General features: G+C 41.7%; 1 pseudogene across 1 annotated transcript; it reads left to right on the top strand.

Moving 5' to 3' along the window:
- The first annotated feature begins 7,043 nt into the window (after window positions 1–7,043).
- On the top strand, window positions 7,044–11,208 carry LOC104596635 (cytochrome P450 89A2 pseudogene; annotated as a pseudogene). The gene has a single exon (XR_016083543.1). The product of XR_016083543.1 is annotated as a cytochrome P450 89A2 pseudogene (transcript).
- Window positions 11,209–17,779: the final 6,571 nt, after the last annotated feature.

The following is a 17,779-nucleotide window of genomic DNA, read 5'->3' as shown; positions in this document are numbered from 1 at the left end:
AAAGAGGAAAAGAGACAATGAAGAAACAAGTAATGGCGGACAAAAAAGAAGGAAGAGCAAGTCCCCGAGAAGGGGAAGAAACAAATCCAAAGGCCGGTCTCCCTCGCGAACTCGCAAATCAGGTCGGCACTCCAGAACCCCACCTGTCGAAAGAACGAACTACACGCCAGTGAACACTAAGCGAGGAGAAATCCTAATGGCCATTGAGGACTCCTCCTTCGTCAAATGGCCTCCCAGGTTAAGGGGAGATTCTGCAACAAGGAACCAAAATGTCTATTGTCATTTCCATAGAGACCACGGGCACAACACAGAGAATTGTAGGAACCTTCGCGACGAGATTGAGGAGCTTATCCACCACGAATACCTAAAGAATTCCATACAACGAGAAAAGAGAGGCCAAACAGATCAACAGGGGGACCAAAGAAGGAATGCCCCCGAGACTAGCAGGCAGAATGAGCAACCGCTGCGACAGTTGCCCGAGGAAAGACCGATCCGCGAGGTAATTAACATGATTACCGGTGGGTCCATCATCGCGGGGTGTACATCAGCAGCCAAGAGGACCTTAGTCCGCGAGCTAGAAAATGAAGAGGAAATATATATATATATATATATATATATATATATATATATATATATATATATATATATATATTTTAAATATAATTTTTAATATGGAAAAGTGGGAAATTTCCCATATTTCTTAGTATAAAATATTTTATATCATAAATCTAATTTTTAAATTTATTTATTTAATAGTTGCACTATAATTTGTAAAATGAAATTTAATTTTCAAGTTTAAATCTTTTGAATTAACTGACCAACACAAAAAATCGACTCAAACCAACTCATGAACACTCATAATTTGGTTGGCCAAATAGCCTACGACCGAATTGAACCAACTCATGAACACTCATAATTTCAGCTAAATTAATAGTCTCAATTCTGATAAATAACAATAGTTTAATCTATAATAATTATTGAAAATATATTGATAATGAAAAAATACAATAATTACAAAAATACAATAAGTACTAAAAATATATTAACTTAGTCAATAAATAGTGATGGAGGGTGATTTGCCCCGACCTCATCTTAGGGGAACACGTGGGCGTGACTCAGCATAAGTGACAGCTGAGCGCGGCCAATCCGCCAAGATCCAGCGTGGCAGCTCGGCACCGGGTAACACTCCGATTATCCCGAGTTCCTCCCAAGCAAAGGAACCCCCGAGCTCCTCCACAGTAACGGAGCTCCCGAGCTGCTCCTCAAGAAGGGAACACCCCGAGGGAAGATTCTTTCACAGGCATTCCAAGCCAAGGTACTACAAGACAGGGATCTCCCGAGCTCAAGGCACTTCGGGGCGAGCTCTGGAGCCTCCTAACATTTGTTCCAACAAGCCTAAGTAGGCTGCCTCGGGTAGAATAACCTTAGTATGGCACCTCCAGCCCGTTATAGGGTAGCTCGGTGCAAGGTAGCTCGAAGGAAGACAGCTCGACGTATCACAGGAAGATCTTCCCTAACAACCGTACCTACCAAACCTGGGGCCCTGCACCCACGTCTCTCGCCAGGCGGCGTCGTGCCTGCCAAGCCTGAGAGGTGTCCCCCGTATGACAGAGCCGTACCCTGCAACAGTGACCTGCGCAGCCCTGGCAAGTAACGGCTACGGCAGAGAATCAGAGGTGGTTATGTCAGATTTGATATAACACCATTATATAAGGACTCCAACCCCCTGAGAGAAAGGGTAATTGATTTCGCGCTATCTGCACTCCTAGCTCTCCTTGTATTCTCTGTAATTCTCTCTTAGAGTTCTAACTTGATCGTCGGAGTGTTCCCGCCGGGCAAACTCCCCGGGAATCCCTGTTTTCTCCATTTCAGGTGTTCTCCTTCGCCAGCTAAGAGCCAAGCCACCGCCAGCTAGGAGTGATCGGATTGCACTACATCATTTGGCACCGTCTGTGGGAACGCTTCAAAAAGCCTTCCACCAAAACTTTGTAAACTTCAATTCTTATGGCTTCTTCTAGCAACGCAGCACGCAATGCAGAAATGAGCACCGCCGGGGAGCAACTCCAGGTCCCAGCAGTGTGTATTGGACAATTCACTATCCCGCTCTCCGCGGATGGAGTTCCCATTCTGAACGTGCCTCGGACAATGGTGCCCATGAATGCTCCACTCCCTTTCAAGGTGGGAACAACCTTCACTGAACCCTCCCTTGTTCCCTCCGTGACAGCCCAAAACCAGCTTGAAGACCTGATGCAATGCATGCGAGCCATGCAAGCTCAGATGCAACAGGTCCAGCAGTTCCAACTGTATCAGCAACAAGTGCTGCACCAAGTTTCTCAGCATCACTATCAGTAGCAGTTTCCTTCGCTGCCTCAGACCCAACGACCTATCTACTATGTTAGCAAAGTGTTGCAGGGTGCAGAGACGAGGTATCCAGAGATCAAAAAATTGCCATATGCTCTAGTTATGGCAGCTCGGAAGCTTCACCCGTATCTTCAGGCTCATACTATCATCGTCCTCACCAACAAACCTCTGAGGCAAGTCTTACTCAAGCCCGATGTCTCCGGTACGCTGACAAAGTGGAACATTGAGCTCAGCGAATACGACCTCCAGTACAAGCCGCGAATTGCTATCAAGGCCCAAGCCTTAGCTGACTTTGTCACGGAATGCACTTTCAGTACCGAAGTCCCTAGGCCGGTCGAGCCCGAGGCCCCCAGGTCGGATCAGCCCGAGGTTCCCAGGCCGATTGAGCTCAAGCACCGTGAAGCAACAACCAGTGCGACTTCTCTCCTAGTTAGATCGAACCGAGCTGGGATGAGGAGCCCTGGATCCTTCACGTGGATGGCTCGTCCAACCAATAGGGAAGCGGAGCTGGAATCGTTCTGTATGGGCCAAGCGGGGTGAAACTAGAGTATGTGCTATGCTTTGAGTTCACAACGTCCAACAATGAAGTAGAGCACGAGGCGTTAATAGCCAGGTTGTCTCTAGCAAATGAAGTGAAAGCCAAGCACACCGTCATCTGCAGTGATTCTCAGCTCGTGGTAAACCAAGTTACATATGAATATGAAGCTCGTGAACCAACCATGATGGCCTACTTAGCCAAAGTAAGAGAGTCTCTGCTCAACTTCTAGTCACACTTCATCAAGCAAATCCCAAGATCAGAGAACGCTAAGGCCGACGCCTTGTCCCGGTTAACTAGCACCAGTGATAATACCATGAGAACTATGTATATAAATAACTTGCCTTGGCCTAGCATTCTCAGGGGGGGCAGAGGAGGTCACTCCTGTCGTTCAAGCAGAGCCGAGCTGGATTGACCTGCTCGTGAGCTTCCTGCTACACGAGACCCTCCCTGCAGATCGCAATGCTACCAGAAGGGTAGAGCGTTAGGCGGCCAAATACGTCATAATAGACGAATGGCTGTACCGAAGATCTTACACACTCCCCTATCTACATTGCTTGCGACCTTCCGAAGCCGAGCTCGTGCTCCACGACACTCATGAGGGTCTGTGTGGCAGACACTTGTGTGGCGGACTAGCCAACGATGAAGGCAGATACGATCGAGCTCATAAGAAGATGTGACAACTGCTAGAAGCACGCCAACATCCACCACCAGCCCGCCGTCGACCTGAAGTATCTCACTAGCCTGTGGCCTTTCGCATAGTTGGGGGATTGATATACTCGGACCATTTTCGCCAGCAACGGGGCAGAGGAGGTTCTTGGTGGTGGCGGTCAATTATTTTACTAAGTGGGTAGAAGCTGAACCTCTCACCACGATCACAGCCCGGAATGTACAGAACTTTTTCTAGAGGAATATAGTATGTCGTTTTGGACTACCCTGAGTACTGATCTCCGATAATGGCAAGCAATTCGAGAATATTAAATTCTAGAACTGGTGCAAAGATATGGGAATTCAACAAAACTACACCTCGGTGGCGCACCCTCAAGCAAATGGCCAAGCAGAGGTCACAAACAGAACCATTCTCCACGGGCTGAAGGCATGCCTAGACCAATTTAAGGGACTCTGGGTAGACGAGCTACCCAGTGTACTATGGGCTTACTAGACCACGATGAAGACCGCAACAGGCGAGACCACCTTCAACCTCACTTATGGCACAGAGGCAGTCATTCCAACCGAGATCGAGGTTCCCACCCTATGACTAGAAGTGTACGATGACAAAGCAAATGAAGATGAGCTACGCACCAACCTTGACTTACTTGACGAGGTATGGGACCTCGCATACATTAGGACCGCGGCCTACCAGTAGAGGGTAGCTCGGTACTACAACGCCAAGGTCAAGAAGCGGAATCTCTACGTCGGAGACCTAGTTCTGTGTAAAGTCATGGTACCTGAGCCCGGTGTTTGTAAGCTCGGGCCAAATTGGGAAGGACCATACCGAGTGAAGCGGATGCTCGGGGAAAGAACATATGAGCTCGAAACCCTAGAAGGGAAACAAGTACCTCGAGCTTGGAATATTGTCAATTGGAGACAATATTACCTAAAATTACCGAGCTGAGTGGACCACAAGTCGCTCCCAGAGCCTAAGGGCTAGAAAGCCGAGCTAAGAACCTTGGGTCCCAGTCGCCTCTTCGGCATGGGCGAACTTCAGGAGAGTGGACTACAAGTCACTCCCCCAGCCTAAGGGCTAAAGCGCCGAGTTGACAAAAGACCTCGACACCACATAAGACCTAGTCACCTCGTTGGCATGGGATAAGTACGTTTAACGCCAAGGCACGGACAGCTCAGGTGTGAACCCTATGATGCATAGCCCGCCTCGGCATACAACAGGTTGAACCCATTAGGAAAAACCGATGTCAGCTTGAGTAGCCCGGATGCAGACAGTTCGGGTATATACCTTACTATGTTGCTCATGCCGGTGTACATCCAGAGTTAACCCCTACTAAGCACCGAGAGACAGTTCGGGCCAACAACCATCGTGAAACCTCCACTTCGGGTACTTGGCTCGATAACTTAACAATTCAGGGTGAAAAAAGTTACTTCGGCAAATAAAATAAATTGCACAACACTTGGCAAAAAGTGTATTCTTTCATTACGAAATGAATTCCGTTACAAAAAAGTTTTACAAAAGGAAAAACTGAGCTCATTGGCTCAAAGTACAAGAACCGCTCGAACTACTTGGAGGACTTCTCGCCCGGGGCTTCCGCAGATGTGCCAGCCTAATCAGCAGCCTGGTCTGTAGCGCCGACCTCCCCGATGTCTTCGCCTTCTTCCTCTTTCAAGTTCAGGTCTTCGGCGGCTTCAAGGGGGAGGGTGTAGTCGAAACAAAGGGAAATTGTACCGACCACGTTCCGGACTTAGTTCGGGTGGAGCTGATCTATAGTTACGTCGAAGTGATTCAACACTTCAATGATGAGAGGGTGCAGCGGAAGGCAGAGCCCAGCCGCCAGCTGTTCCCCGAAAACCAGGATCTCGTCACGACCGTGCTCCCAGGGAAAGTCGCCCGCAGGAAGATGGTAGGAGTACTCCCTAGGAAGGTTGTACTGGGCTATCAGGTTCCTCAGCCTGTCTACCATCATGGTAGAAGGACCGAACTTATCTGGTATCCGACCTCGGTTAGAGGTGGATGCTGGGTTACCCAAGGTCCTACGCACCTCGTAGGTAGAATGTGCTTCAGAGGCACCGACTTGAGCCGAGGTACCCACCTCGGGCTCGTCTAGAAGACTGTCCACTGGAGTCGGGGCACCCACCTCGGGCTCATCCAGTTGACTATTGAAGCTATGGTCTAACATAGCTACGAACTGGGAAATAGGCTAAAGGAGAGCTACAAAACTGAAATTGAAAACCTAGAAACGAACTAAAGGGAGTTAGGGAGGCTTACCTAAGAACGCAACGAAAAGAAAAAAGATGAAATGAAGAACCTGAGCTGAAGACCTTAGACGCGACCTCAAGACGAGCGCTAGTGAGCTTATGGGGGAGAAAATGATAGGGGTCCCCCCTATTTATAGCCGGTATGCCCGAGATTCAATGGTCGAGATCAAGACGATCTAATGGCCCTCAAGAAAACTGGTTGCACAACCCTCGAGGTGAAATCGGTTTAGCACGTTTTTTGGCATTTGCAGAGTCTATAAATCGTGTCACGTCCGCGCGTGAGCTGTACGCGATCCAGGTTATGCTTGGTTGAGCCAAACGATGAACTGGTTCGACCGGCAAATTCTGATGAGGCAGCCCAGACTTCGGGCCAAATCCACCCTTCAGGTTGTGAACTTCCCCGCACCTGGTCAGGACCCCTGGCTCGAGGAGTGGGGGGCAATTGATGGAGGGTGATTTGCCCCGACCTCATCTTAGGGGAACACGTGGGCGTGACTCAGCATAAGTGATAGCTCAACGTGACCAATCCGCCAAGATCCAGCGTGGCAGCTCAGCACCGGGTAACACTCCGATTATCTCGAGCTCTTCCCAAGCAATGGAGCCCCTGAGCTCCTCCTCAAAAAGGGAACACCCCGAGTTTAGATTCTTCCATAGGCATCCCAAGCCAAGGTACTGCAAGACAGGGATCTCCCGAGCTCAAGGCACTTCGGGGTGAGCTCGGGAGCCTTTAACATTTGTTCTGACAAGCCTAAGTAGGCCACCTCGGGTAGAATAACCTCAGTATGGCACCTCCAGCCCGACATAGGGTAGTTCGGTGCAAGGAAGACAGCTCGATGTATCACAGGAAGATCTTCCCTGACAACCGTACCTACCAAACCTGGGGCCCTGCACCCACGTCTCTCGCCAGGCAGTGTCGTGCCTGCTAAGCCTAAGAGGTGTCCCTCGTATGACAGAGTCGTACCCTACAACAATGACCTGCGCAGCCCTGGCAAGTAATGGTTGCGGCAGAGAACCAGAGGTGGTTATGTCAGATTTGATAGAACACCATTATATAAGGATTCCAACCCCCTGAGAGAAAGGGTAATTGATTTCGCGCTATCTACACTCTTAGCTCTCCTTGTATTCTCTATAATTCTCTCACAGAGTTCTAATTTGATTGTCGAAGTGTTCCCGCCAGGCAAACTCCTCGGGAATCCTTCACTGTCTTCTCCAATTTGAAAAACATTTAAATTGATGATCTAGAAAAACATAATTTAAATTGTTAGTACATAATTCCGTGATATATTTTATAAAATTATAAAGTTATTTTTTGTGTTTTTTGTTAATAAATATTTTAAAGTTATTTTTTGTGTTTTTAATAAATATTTTAAAGTTATTGTATAATTTTGTTAGAATAATTAAATAATTCTTAAATTTTTTAATTCAAACTTTCTTTAGATAGATATAGATAGAAAGTAGGGGAGAGGATAAATAGGAATTAGAGATAATTTAGAAGAGAAACTCTCTACTAAATTAGAGATAATTGTGGAGATAAATAGGAATTAGAGATAATTCTAGAAAAAGTGGGGGAGGTAGTTTAGGATAAATTTTAGGAGAAGATATTATTTAGGTTATTGAGAAAGTTCATCTCATTGGTTGTTTCAAAAAATGACATGGAATAAAAAAAATAAAAAATTCAAAAAAAGAGAAAATTTATTAACCCCTTTGTTTTAGTATATAGGGTAAAATACAAAAATCTCCCCCTGAAGTTTGTAACAATCATAGAAATCTCCCCTATAATTTTACTTTACCAAAAACCTCCCTTTTATTTTCAAAACAAATCAACAAAAACCTCCCTTCCGTTAATGATCAAGACAGAAAACATTAAACCCATGATATTTTTTTTTCAAAATGCCTATTTTACCCCTAGGAATTATTGTACACCTATTTTGACTAAAATACCCTTTGCCCCCTCTAATTATCGTAGTTTCATCTTCTATGCAATCTGAAGATGAGCATGGGTGAAGAACAAATGAGGAAGAATTATTAGAATATTTCACTTCCCAGAATATTCCGTACATCTTCCGGCGATGATTCTTCACTGAACAATGACCGTGCTTCATCCTGTTGGTCGATGATTCTTCACCGGATGACGACCGTCCTTCACCCTGTTGGTCGATTTCTTCAGTGGAGCGATTGACGGCATTCGGTTTCGATTTTTGGATGGCTCGGCAGAATGTATTTGGGAAGATTAATCGATGCATACAAGTGCTACAGAGATGTGGAGAAAAATGAAGCCCGTGACATACAACTCTGGCGACAACTACGAAAATGGTGTGAATGTTGGTAATACCAATACCAACCTTTTCCCATTACTTTTGAGTTTAGGGGAAGGAATCGGCATGAACTTAGGACCTGATTTGGAAGAAGGAACAATTTCATAGTGTGCATACTTCCTGCATCGAAAGAGCTTTTAACAATTCCTTGACTTGACCCAAACCATCCAAACACTTCACTGCAACTTTTGTGCCATTTCGAGAGTCCCATAAAAAACCGATCCAAACCCTCCTTGTCCAAGCTTCTTACAAAAATTCTCTGTTGCATTTTGAGATCTTGATAAGAGAATCTCCTGGGCATTCCTGGTACTCGATGTAAAGCATCCTCCTCATATTTCTCCTCATCATTTTTCTTCCTATAAAGAATAATTAAGATGCAAACTACAATAAAAACAAAAAACAGAGCTGCAAGATTGGATCCTAATATTATTGCAGTTTGGCTTGTTTTCTTTTCAAGAAGGGATGGGATATGAGAAACATCTGGTATCTGCACCTTAATGAATGCAGATGTATTATACTTATATTTGTTCTTATCATTGTTCATCAACGAAAATAGTTTGGTTGGCAAAAAGCAACTACCTGCGGAAGCATTGGTATGGTACAGAAACAAAGCAGCCTTGCAAGAACAGTTATTCAAGCATGCCTACCTACAATTCTCCAAACTCGTTTCAGTTGTGTTTGCATCACCGATGAAAAAGATGAAGTAAGTTACATCCTTTAACTCTTGAAACTGCGATTTTCAGAAGCTTCATAAGAAAATGGATTAATTTCGAAGCAGCCGAGATCCAGCTGCCTTTTCACTTAATTGTCTAAAATAGCTATCATTGTTGCCAATTCCTCTAGGACAACTGCACTGCCCAGTTGAGCAAATACCATAATTTCCACATATAGTTGGGTAGCTACACTCTCCATCAGATAAATCTTTTGTCAGAAGATCGCCCACTTCCATCCACCCTGAGGTCAAGTTCCACTTGTAAACTCTTAGATGCCCATCTGACTCGAATTTAATGTACTGCGTCGAGGTTGTTGGTTTCACAGGAATTGTATCAGCAGGCTGGCGTGGCTCGGCGAATAATATGTAGAGAGAAAGATTTCTATTCAGGAATCTAACATAGCTCAGTCCTGCATTTAGAGCAAGAGCAAACAAACCGTTACTAGGACACCTGTAGACCAGTTCGAAGAGCAAACAAACCATTACTAGGACACCTGTAGACCAGCTCGAAGAGCAAACAAACCAACGGCTCCATTGCTAGTAACGAAAAGTGATAGGACACCTGTAGACCAGTTTGAAGATGAGATGCTGGTTGTGAGCCTCTACCCTTCTACTACTAGACGGCTCCATTGTTTCCATCGAAGAGCACGAGATTTCCTGTATCCTTCATGTTTAAGCCCATGACAGAATTGTCGGTGGATGGTTTCCATCATTGTTCCCATCGGTTTTTGAAGGGGTAAAATAGGCATTTTAAAAAAAATTATCATGGGTTTAACGTTTTCTATCTTGATTATTGACGGAAGGGAGGTTTTTGTTGATTTTTTTTTAAATAAAAGGAACGTTTTTGGTAAAGTAAAACTATAAGGGAGGTTTTATGATTGTCAGAAATTCCAAGGGAGGTTTTTGTATTTTACCCTAATATTATATATATATATAATCCAATCAAATGACCACTCACTCACAATCTGTCATGGAGTTCTGGTTCGTCCTCCTCGTCTCTGCATTTCTGTATCTCTGAGATCCCTTTTTTATCTTTTGCATCCTAAAAGTAGCAAGGGACTCCCACCAGGTCTCTCTATGTTTTTCATCGTATCCACCTTCATATGGCAACGCAAATCCCTCCGTGATCTTGAACCCATCCTTCGCAGCTTGCACGCCAAGTATGGCCCCATAGTCAGGCTCCAAATCGGATCCTTCCTATCTATCTCCATTTCTGACCATGCCCTAACCCATCAAGCCCTTGACCCAGCATGGGGATGGAGCCATATTCGCAGATCGCCCGGCAACACTTGCACCTCACCAAGTTGTTTCAAACAACCTAAACATGGCCGCTGCACCATATGGTGCAATCTGGCGTCTCTTACGCCGGAATCTCGCTTCTGATATCCTCCACCCTTCTCAGATCAAGTCTTTTGACGATGGCAGGAAATGGGTCTTGGAGAAATTAACAAACAAGCTCAGACAACAAGCCCGGTCCGGTGAACCAGTTCATGTGACAGATGAATTCCGGCATGCACTCTTCTCTTTGTTAGTCCTAATGTGTTCTGGACAAAAATTGGACGAAATGGCCCTTCGAGACATGGAAGCCGCTCAACAGAAGCTACTATTAGCTTTCCTCCAAATCAACATAAATATTCTCTTTTCTTCCCATATTTAGAAAGACCATTTTCCGAAAGCAATGGGATGAAGTCAGGAAAATACGACGTGAGCAAGATAACATTCTTCTTCCTCTCATAAGAGCTCGACAAGAACAAAAGAAGAATAACCGAAGTTGTGACAAGGAGGAGGACAAGATGTTTATTTCGTATGTTGATACGTTGCTTGACCTTCAACTCCCTGGCCCGGCAGACAAAGGAATTAGGAAGCTCAGAGAGGAGAACATGCTGGGCTTGTGTTCTGAGTTTCTCAACGCAGTCACTGACACAACAGCCTCTGCTTTCCAATGGATCATGGCAAGCCTTGTGAAGCACCAAAATGTGCAAGAAAAGCTATTCTCAGAGATCAAAGAAGTGACAAGGCCCGGAGAAGATATCAAAGAGGATGATTTGCAGCGTATGCCTTACCTAAAAGCAGTGGTACTGGAGGGGCTGAGGCGACACCCACCGGTGCACCTTCTGTTCCCACATGCTGTCACAGAGGACATCTCAATAGATGGTTATGTTATACCAAAGAATGCCATAGTGCGATTCATGGTGGCAGATATGTCATGGGACCCAAAAGTGAGGAAGGATCCAATGGATTTTAATCCTGAGAGGTTCATGACGAGTTGTGATGGTGAGCAGAAAGGAGGGGAAGTTGCTGTGCCATTATCCCTAACATATGGTTTGTCATTAATTATAATTTCCTTGCTGAAATAATAGTGTTTTGTCGAAGTTGCTCTGCTAGCTATGCATGGCTAGTACAAACATAAATAATATTCAAGGTTCAAAGTATCGATATGAAACGAGTTTCGGCCGTATCATATCGGTACCGAAACTCTATTTTTTTTTTAGTTTTTTTTTTCAAAATTCGGTTTTTTGGAAAGCCTAGGTGTTTTCGTACGATACGATACGCCCAATACGGACGTATATATCATGGCGGTAGAAATCACTAAATAAAGTTGACATTTAGCAACAGTCACAAAATTGTACTAAAGGTTTTAATTACAACTAGATTTGTTGCTAAATGTTTGCCCAAAATATATTATTAGTAACTCATGGTGTGCGATTTAACGCTTCCCACGGGTGAACAGCTTAGAGGTCAGACTGGTAGGTCACATGGCCAAACTACAAGAGAGAAGTACTCAGAGTGTCCGAGTTGCTTGACCCGAAATGGGCACTATAATGCTTAAGTCAACGAACTTGGAATATAATTGCAAAAAACAAGAGAGCTAGAATGTTTGAGAGCTTAAAATAGTGCGTACCTCATGGAGTTAAAGGGGATGCCTTTATATAGGCAAGCTAACGTGAGGCTCACGAAGTGCGTTCGAGATCTCCGGCCTGTCTGGTTCAGAGGTGATTTCATGCCTGGGGGTGGACTCTGTGTTAGCAGGTAGTGTTTATCCAGTCGTGCCCAAAGCGAGCAGGATGATAATCGTCTCTTTCGATGTGGCATCGTGATCCTTGGGAAGTCGGAAACAATAGTCTACTTAAGGAGGAAGTCGACCGACATATCAAGCAGGTCGCTAACCGAAGTCAAGTCAGATCGACAGAAGCAGGTCGCCTCTTACACAAGCTCGACATCTTGCTGGGCCATTCGTAGTTTGGCCCACTGAAGTGGGGCTGAGGTCATCAAGGAGGTTGCGAGGTGTCCGAAGTGCTCCTAAGGTCTGCTTACGTGGTGTTGTGGTGTCACTGTACTTTTTTCTGATGCCACGTGTCGTGCTACCATTGGAGGACCAAATCACCCCTCATCAATTGCCCCCCCCACTCTAAGTCTAGCGTGATCAACTTGATGAGTGAGTAATATTAACCCGACGTGATTTGGTCCGAGTTTCGGCTTCGACCGAAGTCTGGCCAATGGCATAGGATTGGGATGGTTCGATCTGGGCATGCACGGATGCCACACAGTCACTAGGTCCCACGGACGTCAAAGACGTGTTAAACTAATTTCACCTCGGAATACGAACTATTACGTCCTTACGAACCATTGGATCCAACCAATCTCAACCGTCCATAGATCGGTTCAACTATCTATAAATAGGACCCTTGAGAGCCCATTTCCCTCATCCCTGACTTTGGAGTTCTGGTGCACAATGAAATCGTAGAGCTTGGCATTGTCAAAATCATCAATGTAGTTGGCGAGGTTGGTATATTCGTTCTAGGTGAGTCATCTTTCCTTGGTTCTGCCCTTTCCTTTATTATGTTTGATGTTGAATCCAAGGAAGAGAGGGGTATGTCCTGCCAGGCCGAGGAGAGGTTCTCGGCCCGAGAACGACGAGGTTCCCATAAGAGAGCCTCATCCTCTCGTCGTCCACCTAAGACTAAATCCAAGTTCAATCCCACCCAACTTGTGAACATAAATATAATTTAAAAAACTGTTTAATATAACATGGGTGTGCATGCATTTAAAGTCAATGAATATATTAAAACTTATAGAATTATTATCATTATTATATTATTCAATTTCTTATGCATATCATGGTGAAAGAAATAGACTAGAGATTAAATATTATAAATACATTGTGGAATTATGCACGTAAGGTCCTGAATGGCAGCTCCAAAGGGATTTTGTTTAAAGGTATATATTTTTTTCTTCACATATTTACAAAATTAAATCATCTTTGTGTTTTGTTTGGAAGAGCAGGAGTAGAGACATTGAACGAATAAAGAACAAGAAAAAAGGAAAATATTAGCCTGATCATGATAGGGCTCTAGATTGGGGTTCTACTTAACTCCTAAGCACACACTCCCTGCTCTCCTTCCATAAATAATGGGAGAGTGGCATGAAATTAAGGTCTATTTTGTGATTAATTATAAGATAACATTTTTCAATCTCTTAGACTCAATATCTAACAGCTTGTAAGACTGAATGCATGTCTTAGAACAGGATGTATAAACCTCCTTCCTTCGACCGAATGCTTTTTCTTGATAATGCTTATAGTGCTCTCTGTATAGCTTTTCATAATTAATTTCTATAGTGAAGGTACTTCCATATATACAATCGGAATTTTTGGCTCTTTACCATGGTTTAGGGTGGTGCGAGCTTGAGGTTGAAAGTGACAATAGGGTTGTTGTTGATATTTTGATGCCCAAAGTTTAATTCTTGGTCGATTTCTTGTGTCCATAGAGAAATTGAAAATTTTATCTCTTTTGTGAAGGTTGAATTCTCTCATATCCTAAGCTATAAGAGAAAGAGAAGGTAACAAGTGCACTGATTAATTATTTGGCCAATAGAGGCTAGGGGTGGCAAATGAATGGATTGGGTGTGGGTTGAGTAACAACCCACCCACATTGACCTGCTACCCTATTTGCCACCCATGCATGTCTGACAACCCACCCTGACCCTGACCCACACATGTGACCCACTAATTTAAAGTAGGTTTTTTTTTTATCTTCTCTATTTTAATTGCAAAAAAACATAGAATAAACGAATATAAAAAGTTTCAATTTTTTTAAAAAAATTAAGACCTATAAAAACACAAAAAATGGTAAATAATATATATTTCATGTAAAACACCAGAAATTGCAAAAAAAAACAGGAAAATTATAAAAAAATCAGAAATTATAAAAATTTGCAAAAAATTACAGAAAAATGTAAATACACACACATATATATATTTCAACAAAAAGGATATGAAAAAAGATAAAAACTTCAAAAATATTTTCAAATATAAAATACATAAAACACAGAAAAATGATAAACATCAGAAATTACAAAAAAAAATACAAGTAAATTGGAAAAGACAAAAAACTCAAAAAAAATATAAATTTTGAATAAAAACAGAAACTGCAAAATACGTAAAATGATAGAATATTCAAAAATCTGTATTATAGCAAAAAAAATAAAAGAAATGCAAAAAAGCAAGAAAATGATAAATTCTTCAAAAAAATATTTTGGAAAAAATCAGAAAATGCAAAAAATTCATATTAAAATCAAAAGTTTTTTCATGGCATTTTGTCAATGGATTATATTCATATTAGATTGCACCAATGTAAAAAATCAATTTTTTTTCATGTAAAATGAAAATTTTACATTAATTCCGCTTCAGTAATTGATTTTTTATCACCCTGAAACAATGACAATATCAAGCTGAAACACAGTGTATTACTCCAAAAGTCGGGCTCCAAGAATCAAATCTTCAATTTGGAGATCAGAGTGAGGAAGAGAGCAGTGTGTTTTCTAATTCAAATCGAAGATTTAAGTTGTAAAGAGAGAGGGTGGTGGTGGTGGTGCGGTGACCAACTTCAACATTTGAGACAGAGAGAGGGGTGGTGCCTGGTGCGACGTCTACCTTCCATAGATCTGAGGAGTCGGTATAACAGCCATCTTCAAGATCCAAGAGACAATGATCACTTTTTATAGATCTGAGAAATTAGTGCAGCAATTGGCTTTAACCGAAGATCTGGGTGAATAGATCTGAGAAATTGGTGCGGCAATTGGCTTTAATCGAAGATCTGGGCAAGAGAAGCAGAGAAGGGTGATCAGTGACATGAGAGAGAGAGAGCGGTGGTCAGCTCTAGAGGTGTCAATTGGACTGGATTTGGTCTAATCCGATCCAATCCAAAGTGAGTCCACTTACAAATGGGCTAGACCCAATCCAATCCAAATCCAATCCAATCCATTAAAATGCAAATGGACTGGATTGGATTCAATCCAAACCGAATGACATATCAAAAATTATATAAAAACAGAACATATAAAAAATTACAAAAATATATTAAAATGAAGAAAATCTGAATATTACAAAAACACTTTTGGCATTGAAAAAGCACTTTTTCAAAAGTGCTTTCATAAAAGTACTTTGATAAAAGTATTTTCATAAAAATTTTTTTGTAAAAGCACTTTTATGCAAGTACTTCACAAAAGTGCTTTCGTAAAAGTACTTTCATAGAAGTGCTTTTATAAAAGTGCTTTCATAAAAGTGATTTTGTAAAAATGCTTTCGTAAAAATACTTTCATAAAAGTGCTTTTATAAAAGTGATTTCATAAAAGTTCTTTCATAAAGTTGCTTTTATAATAGTGCTTTCGTAAAAGTGCTTTTATAAAAGTACTTGTATAAAATTACTTTTATGTACTTCCGTTCTGTAAAAGTAATTTTGTAAAAGTGATTTCATAAATGTGCTTTCGTGTAAAAGCACTATACAAAAAGCGCTTTCATAAAAGTATTTTCGTAAAAGTGCTTTCCTAAAAGTACTTTTCATAAAATTAATTTTGTAAAAATGCTTCTGTAAAACCATTTTCATAGAAGTGCTTTTGTATAAATACTTTCATAAAAGTGATTTTATGTTGTTTTCAATTTTGATCGGTTTCAAATTGAACAAGGGTTTGGGCTCATGGATTATTGGAAATTTGGTTTAGATCCAATTCAAACCAATAAGAATATAGACCAATTTATTTTGAATTAGTCCAATCCAATAATTATAATGAACCACCCAAATCCGATTTGATAAGGTTTGGATCAGATTGGATCCAATCCAAAACTAATCTATTAACACCCATAATCAGCGTCACACAGAGATCTAGGCGAGAGAGAGGCAGGGGCCAAGGATGGGTGAGCGATGACATGAGGTGACCGGCGGCAGCATGAAAGAGAAAGAGAGGGAGAGAGAGGGTTTCAAGAGAATAAATCCAACCCAAAGAAAGGATAAATAGATAACTCTTGACCTAATCGGCCCTAACCCTTTTTTTCTTAACCTTTATGTGTCATTTAACCCATCTTGACCCACTTCAAATGGGGTGAATTTAGGTGAATTATTAAGTGGATGGATTGGGTGGGTCAAGTGGTTGGCGTCAAAATTGTAGAGGCATTGACGAGGAAAGGTACTTGCATTTGAATCACTACAAAAAAAGAAGGCTTTTGGCGATAAATTTCTAAGATAGTGAAATGTGATGAATAATTCAATAGATGTGTTGCGTTCCAAGGGATTAAGAGTGTTTAATTGAGAAAGGTGCGGACACACTTTCAGTTGTTGGTCTACATCATCTGTACTTAAACATGTTGCAATTAATGCATGGACCCCACTGTGAAAGGTGCGGGCCCATGTATTTTATTACTGATCTAGAACCTTTCAACCGAACCAAGCGATTCCCTACATATTTGATCATAATACGGTACTTGTCATTTTAATTCCACGACGCCCTCCGAACCATAAATATCCTAAAATTGCAACCTGCCCACATGCACAAGGGGGTTGGGGGGACAACTTCATGCTTGCACACTACTTTTCAGTGTGCATGATTTTGTTTCCAACCCATCGAGACTCAATTTCTCTAGCCCTGAAAAGACATATCCTTATAATATGGTGATTTTTTAATTCTTTTAATATCGGAGAAAACAATTTTTTTTAATATTTTCTAGAAAACCCAATATATAATGATTTTTTAATATTTTTAAAAAGATTGAAATATGGATACTCTTTCAATATTTTAATATTTTGTTTATAACAATTTTATATTATATGTTAATATTTTTAAACTTAATTTTATTTTTTATAGATTATAGACATCTATGTGTTATAATTATGAAGATTTTCAAAAATTTTATTTAATAGTTTTTTGGCTATCATGGGTTTTCTTTTATTTCCTTTTATTAAAAAAAAGATGAATTTAATTTTTATATTTTAATATTTTAGGATAATATTTAGATGACATATTTTTAAGATATTATTTTGGTAAATTTAAATTCACTCTTAAATGATCTTTCAAATTAATTAGATAACCCTATTCTTCAATAACCTTCTCATTTGATAATCCGATTCAAAGGCTGAACCGTTTTTGCCTCTGGGTCGCAAGTCACCGATTCAACCATTTAGGTTGAATGGGTTACTCCAATTCGTTATGGCAATGATCAAGAAAGTTACTTGATGGAAGCTACAAACAATGAAAAAGATCCCGTGACATACGGAAGCTATGTTGGACATAGATTCTTTGAAGTGAGTAGATGCCATGAAAGTTAAGATGGATTTAATGAAAACAACGGAGTCTGAACTCTCATAGACCCACCCCCTAGGGTGAAAGCAATTGGTTGCAAATGGATTTACAAGAGGAAGAATGGCCCTGATGGAAAGGCTGAGACCTATAAAGCTCGTCTTATAGCGAAAGGGTACACTCAGAAAGAAGGAGTTGATTATGAGGAAACCTTTTCGCCTATGGCCATGCTTAAATCCATTTGGATTCTATTAGCTATAGCAGCACACTACGACTATGAGATTTGGCATATGGATGTCAAAATGGCATTCCTGAATGGAAATCTTACTGAAGATATCTATATGCAGCAACCACAAGACT

The sequence above is a fragment of the Nelumbo nucifera genome, chromosome 1 (genome assembly GCF_055504915.1).
Source record: "Nelumbo nucifera cultivar China Antique chromosome 1, China Antique-T2T, whole genome shotgun sequence".
Lineage (NCBI taxonomy): Eukaryota > Viridiplantae > Streptophyta > Magnoliopsida > Proteales > Nelumbonaceae > Nelumbo > Nelumbo nucifera.
Note: the sequence above shows the minus strand (reverse complement) of the source record. Positions and strands in the feature narration are given on the sequence as shown.